We start from the raw sequence: 7,449 nt of genomic DNA on the forward strand, positions 1-7,449 counted from the left end.
TCTTCACGTTTTTAACAAAACCTTTTTCTTAAGGTGCTTATCGTTTAGTGGTTTTTCCCCCTCGGCGGTTTCTGTCTCCAGGCCCGGGTCCGAGGGCGGGGGCCCGCACTGGGAATTCCATTTTTTTCGTCTTTTTTTTCTTTTTTTCTTTCATTTTTACTTCCATCCCATTTTAGTTTGGTTAAATTCCCCTTTTCCTTTTTTTTTTTAATTTTATCGTAAACAAAATACTTCTTGTTATTAGGGCTTTTTTTTAAATAATTTGTATTTTCGGTGAAAAAACGATTTTTACCTTTACTTTTTCGCCCATTTAAAATTTCATTTCATTCGAAACACAAATTCCTTACCGTCACTGTTTCAGGGTCTTTCCCTTCGACTTTATCTTTGGGATCTTATTTCCTATGGTGTTTTTCTTTTACCCGACCCTTTCATATAAAATATATTAAAATATTATTTTAAAATTATAAATCACACCACTATAAAAATTTTTAATAATATATAAAAAATTATATTTTGTTTTTAAAACCCCACCCTTATATTTTATTATAAATTGGGGTTTCGGGGTGGGGGGAATTTGATAGATGATAAATGAAGATAAAAATAGATAGATAGATAAATAATAAATATATATTATATAATATAATATTATTATATATATATTATATATATAATATATTACTATGTGTGTTATAAACCACAAACCCACACACCACATACACAACACATACACACACACCCCCAACACAACCCCACCACCACCCACCAATTATTAAAATATATATTATATATATATTTAATAATTATTTATATAATATATTTGCATGGGTATACATCATAATTTTATTAAAACATATTTTATATGTATGTTTTCTTATTATCTGCTATCTATCATTTATACTATTTTATATACATTTATGTAAAACACAAACACCACATCACAAACAAATATAGCATTAAAAGATATTATTTTTAAAATTTTATTATATATATATATTATATATATAATTTTATATACATATTATTTTTTTTATTTAATATCTTCTATGAATTAATATTTAAAATAAATTTTGTGTATGTAGGGTGGGGTGGTGCGTGTGTGTGGTGTTTGGGGTGTTTTGTGCATATTATATATATTAATTATATATATATTTATATAATATTATATATATATATGATATATAATATACATTAACCACCCCCAACACCACACACCAACACACATATATAAAAATATTTACATATATAATATAATATATATATATATATTTTATATATAAAATTTTAAAATTTTTATAATTATTTTTTATATATTTTTTTTTTTTATAAAATTTTAAAAAATTATATTATAATTATATATTGTTATATTAAAAATTTATGTATATAATTTTAATTATATTTTTTATATTAATTTTTTATTTATTTGAACCGAAAAAGGGGGGTTTATATTGTTATATTGCGTTGTGTGTGTTGTGTTTTGTGGGGGTGTGGTGGTGTTGTGTGTTAGTTTTGTGTGTGGTTGGGGTTTTGTGTGTGTGTTGTGTGTGTTGGGGTGTTTGTGGGTGTTTGTTGTGTGTGTTGTTTTCGTAAAAACACACCACACCAAAACCACACACACCCCCCACACCACTCACATACTGTATAACCATCCACCCACACACCCACACACACACACACACCCACACCACCACAATATTAAATATGCACACCACCACACCCACCCCAAAATATATATATATATATTATTTAAAATATATATATATTTATATTATTAATATATTATGTAATATAATGCATTTAAAACAAAATATAATTTTATATATATATAAATTAATATTATATTATATATATATATTATCAATTTATTGTTTATTTTTTCTATATATATATATATATATATATATATATATAATTATATATATATATAATAATATTTTATGAATATAAAATTTTGTCTACTTTTATTAGCAAAATATTTATTGCTATTTTATTTAAATTACACACACCACCCGCACCGGCACACCCACAACACAACACCACAACCCCACCACACACCACACCCACACACACAAACCCACACACACCAACACACCACCACACACCCCACACACACACCCCGCGCCCCACCCACCACATATATTATTTAATACTTATAAAATATTTAATTTTAATTTTATTTTATATTTCAGTTTGGGTTATTCCTTTTTTTCTTTTTATGTATAATTAATATATATATTTTAATATATATATATATAATATATAATATATTTAATTTTTAAAAATATTTATATTGGTGTGGGGGTGTGTTTGGGGTGTGGGTGTGTGTGGTGTGGTGTTGTTGTTTTCACCATACACCCACAATATATAGTTAAATATTATAATTTATAAAATATTTAATATATTATATATTATAATATTATATACACACCACACTTTATATTACTCTTACATTATTGTTTTTTTTATTGATTAATTATATGATTTCTTACCATTCACTTATCATCATTTCTTACTTAAATGTTTAAGACAGGAAAGAAAGTTATTGTTAGTCTGCTGCTTAAAGTTGTTGTATATGGGCGTAAAAATTTGTTTTAAATTTACTCCCATCTTTCAGTAAAAGTTCACTTGAGCCAAAAAGAGGATATTAAAATCTGAGATGGGTACTTTTTTTAAAATACTTGGGAAAATTAAATCTGTAAAAACGGAAAGCAATATTTTATGGGGCCCCTTTCCTGGTCATGGGGGCCAACAGTGAAGCGTTTTCTGTCTTATTTCTAAATGACCCCTCCCATTAGATAAAAAAATTCCCATTTCCTTACGAAAATTTTTTTTTCTTGAATGTGCTCTGTACGTTATGCAAATTTGACTTTTGGCTCCCTTAAACCGGGGGAAGGGGTTGAAGGCCTGAGGGTTTGTTGTTTGTAGCCGCATCTCCTTGACGTGGGGGGGCCGACGGTTTTGAAACCCGTTCCCTGTAACGGTGAATCACGTAGTTGGTGTTGTAGACGACTCTGGGGTTGTATTGGTGCGGTCTCCCGGCCATTGTTGTTCCCCGAGGGGGTTTTTAGTGCTGTGACATGCGGGGCTAGCGGACTTGATCCTGTGATACAACCCCCTGGGGTTGATGGGTTTTGGGAAAAAAATTGGGGGAGTACTGTGTCCTCAAACCCGCTGGGAACGTTACGCCTTTTGTGTCTGGGCACCTGTCGTGGTCCACGGTGGGGAAATCGCTGTTCTACCTGTGTTGTTTTCGTATGGTCTGTGTGTTAGTGCACCCCCGCGAGAAATGGGGGTGGAAAAAACAACCTTGTGCTGTGATCTCATCTACCCGGCTGCGTGATGGTTTGGGTAACGACATTGGTCCTACAAGCTGGTATCCTAAAGACGTCCGGGGAGGTACGACCCGTAAATAAGGGTGCGTACTGGTATGGGGATAATCGAGTCTGACCTGGAACTCTGTTCCTTGTTACCCTCTGTGTTCTGTAGACGGGGCTGACCACCGCTGAGGTACAACCTGCTTTTAAACGCGTTCCTAACGACGTGGTAGGGACCCGCTGGACACGAGCTCATATCGTGCTGGAAAATGCCCTTCGGGCCTGACACCTGCTGAGTACGTGTCCCTAAAATTAAACCCGAAGGGGGGGGTGACGCCTGTGTGCCACGTTTTTTCCTGAGTACAGTGACAGTCACTGTTTCGTATGCCGAAGGGGCCTCTAGTACGGCATCTGTGGTAAAGGGGGTAAAAACTTTTGCGTGCGGACGGAGTCTGCTAATATGGACATCTCTGTTTGAACGTTTGGGACGCCGGGTGAGTACTGGATTTGCGTTCGGTAAATACGGATGGCTGAAAATTGCTCCTTTTGGGTGGCAGTTGAAAAGAAAAATTCAAGTTCGTCCCTTCCCGAAGGCTGCCGACGAGGCCTCTCGAGGGACGCCCCAGGCCAGCCGATCAAAAGGGAAACAAGGCGCCCTTCCTGGAAAAAAAACAAAAACATTGATATCTGTTGGCGTCAATCTAAAATTGAACCATTTTTAAAATGTAAATCAAATATTATTGCTGAAATCTTACTTTTAAAAATGCCCTTTGATATGCGTAGTGTATCTTTTGATGTAGGAAAACAATAAATGTTAAATAAAATTTTGGGTGTATTTGTCATTTCATAACAAGCTCTTCAAATATGAGGGAAAAATCATTAAAACTCGCAGATTTTCAAAAAACGTTCACGATTTACCCACGTTGTTTGTTCAAAAAATATTGGCGATATTGGATCTGTCAAAACGTTTGGGCAAGGAAATCTTTTAAAGTTAAAAGGAATCCCGGGGGCATCGTAATTAAAACCCAAAGGGGGGTACGTCTGATGACGGTATTTGGCGAGTTGGGTTTTACTGTGCGGTCACGCCCTCCTGTCTTTGTTGGGTTTGCACCACCTCGGGGTTAAACGACACGTCTTCCCGGGGGTACTTGGACCACAGGGGTTCTACTTCCTGGGGTTTGTACGACGGGACCGTTGTGCGTATTTGGTCCTGAAACGGTCTGACTTGTGTGAAGGGCTAACCCTTGCCCCTCAAGAAGGGGTGTAGGGGGTGGGGGCCCACCTGAGTACGCCCCAAAATTTTTGGGGGCACCCCTGTGTTTGGACACTGTCTGGTAGAAACATTGGTCCTTGTCCCCCTTTTTCACGGTGCAAAGGCATTCAAAAAAACGAGTTTACAATGTGAAAGGAATGCTTGTTGACGCTGAGCGACAGTAGTTCTTAGAACGTCCTTTCCACGACAAAAGTGTCTCGACAAACCCTTTTCAACCGTGTTTTTGTTCATATCGGGTTTAGTGGCTGTTGGCTCCTGACAATGGAGGGCTGAAACAGTCTGACTCGAGTTTTTTCAAATCCACCTGGAAAATAAAACACGGGGCTCTTTTTCGTGCCTGTGCTCGAGTTTGGGGAAAAGGCGGTTAACTCCTGATTTATTTTTTGGTCACCTCGACAGGGAACCCCTGTTCTCACCTGTGTAGTGTCCATAGTTTACCTTGGCACCACACGGTTAAATTACGAAACGGTTTTACCCCCAGGGTTGACTGGGTGGTTTGATACAAAACCGTCAAAAAGCCGAAACTATGCCTGACACGCTGGGCTGATACTGGACCCCGCGTCTGGCCGAGTCTGGAAAAGAGTGGTTGTCCCCTGTTTTTTCCTGCAATGGTCGGGTTCGTACTGGGGGTTATTATTGACGTCTGGAGCGGCGGAGGTCTGGGCCCCGAGTATTGTAACCAGAATGTGGGACAATCTGACAATCGGGTTCTTTGGGGGTGGGGGTAGATAACCGTTGCTTTTGGGGAAATTTTTCCCCGGGGGTTTTCGGCCGAGGCCAAGCCAGAGCACAGCGCGCCGTAAAGCGCCACTCCTGCAAAAAAAATTCCACAGTTAAAAGCAGGGGTGATTGGAACCCCCGCGTCTCGCCAATCTTTTGGGGAATAAAGCCCCAATCACGGCCCTCTATCTGTGAAACTTCTCCATCGGGGGGCTGACCCGGAGGACTTTATCGCCCAGATGAGCCGCGGATTTAACGGGTCTCGGGCCCTTACTCGAGCACGCTTCTTTTCTTAATTATGTAATTTCCCCAAAAATATCTCATTTGCAATATAATGATGCTAATTTAATATGCGTCAAGGCGTGAATTGCATATCTTTGCGTTGAAAATTAATTCACGACCCCGACTGAAGCATCTCTTGCAGTTGATTGCCTTATTTACACGCTAAATATCAGATGTATTTTTGATAGGATGATAAAGGGGGAAAAAGAATAGAGAGAGAAGAGAGAGAGAAGAGAGAAGAGAAAAAAGGAAGGGGGAGAGAAAAAAAAGGAGAAAGGAAGAGAAAAAAAAAAAAAAAGAGAGAGGGGAGGGGGAGAGAGAAGAGGAGAGAGAGAGAAGGAGAGAGAGAGAAGAGAGGGGAGGGAGAGGGAGAGAGAGAGAGAGAAAAAAAAGAAAATAAGAAAATAAATATTTAAAAAATAATTTTATATATATATATATTTTATTTTAATTTATTGGGATTTGATAGAGAAGAAGAGAATGGTAGGAGAAAAGGGTGGAAAGAGGGAAGGAGGCGAGAACAAAGGAGGGGGGGCGGACGGAGCGGGAACGAAGGAAAGGGGGAGAGGAGAGAAGAGGAGGAGAGAGAGGGAAGAAGAGAAGAGAGAGAGAGAGAGGTATATGCTAATTGGGAGAGAAAGAAGAGCGGTCGTATAGAAAAAGGGGGAAATCCAATTTTAGCCGGAATTTCACGGGGGGGGAAAGGTCAAAGGGGCCGTGTCTGGAAAGGAAGGTGGGACCAAAACCACTTTTACCAAAAGTCGGGGCGAAATACCCCCAAAAAGAAAAAGCACGACGAAAGTAAAGATGGGGCCTTTGGAGGGTGGTGTTTGGGAGGGGGGGGGGGGTGGAGACCCCCCCTAGACTCTCCCAAGGTTAACAAAAACGGGGCTTCGCGAACGGTGTAGATCTATCAGGTTGCTTTCGTTTCGCCGGGTAGAGTGCACCGGTATATGAAATGCGGCTATCAAATTTCAAAATTCTTTCGCTTAAACCCAATACCCCAAGTAATTTATTTATTTAATTTCCTCTAGGGCATTCGCTGTTTTTGTACAGGTAAAAAGGAACCCGGAAGTAATGAGATAAGAGTGCGGGAAATGCGGTGGCTTTTGGGAAAACCTCCAGGGGGAGTGGGGGCTGAAGAAGAGGTGGGTAAGGAGATGAAAAAGAAAAGGAGGAGGGGTAGCAAAGAAATGAAAGAAAAAGAAGAAAAAAGGAGGGGAGGAAGAGGAGGGAAAGGGAGAGGGGAAGAGAGAAAGAAAAATAAAGGAGGGGGTGGTGGGAAGGGAGAGGAAAGGATGAGAGGAGTGGGGGAGAAAAATAAAGAGGAGGAGGCGAAGAGGAGGTAAAAAGCTTTTAAAAAAAGAAGGTGGAGGAAATGTTTAAAATCAAACTGATTTAAGCCTAACAAATAGATTAAACGGAAATTTAAGATATTCTAAATAAAACCTAAAAAAATAAAAAGAGTTAAGATAGAAAGCATAAAAACAAAATAAAAAAATTTTATCACGGTAACTGGAGGGTTTAGATAAGATAGGAAAAAGAGAGAGAGAGGAAGAGGAAGAGGAGCGAGAGGGAAAAGAGGAAGGAGAGAGGAGAGGGGGAGAGAAGAAGAAAGAGAGGAAAGAGAGACAGAGAAGAAAGAGAGGAGAGAGAGAAAGAGAAGGGGAAAAGAGGAGAGGAAGAGGGCGAAAAGAGAGAGAAAGAGAGAGGGGAAAAGGGGAAAAGAGAAGGAGGAAGGGCAAAAAGGAGGAAAAGTGAAAGAAGAGTAAGGAAAGAAAGAGTTTTTTCAGGGAGAGAGAAGAGATAGGGGAAAAAGAAGAGAGAGAGAGGAGAGAAAAAGAGAGAGGAGAGGGAGGAAAG

Source organism: Penaeus monodon, chromosome 5 (genome assembly GCF_015228065.2).
Source record: "Penaeus monodon isolate SGIC_2016 chromosome 5, NSTDA_Pmon_1, whole genome shotgun sequence".
Lineage (NCBI taxonomy): Eukaryota > Metazoa > Arthropoda > Malacostraca > Decapoda > Penaeidae > Penaeus > Penaeus monodon.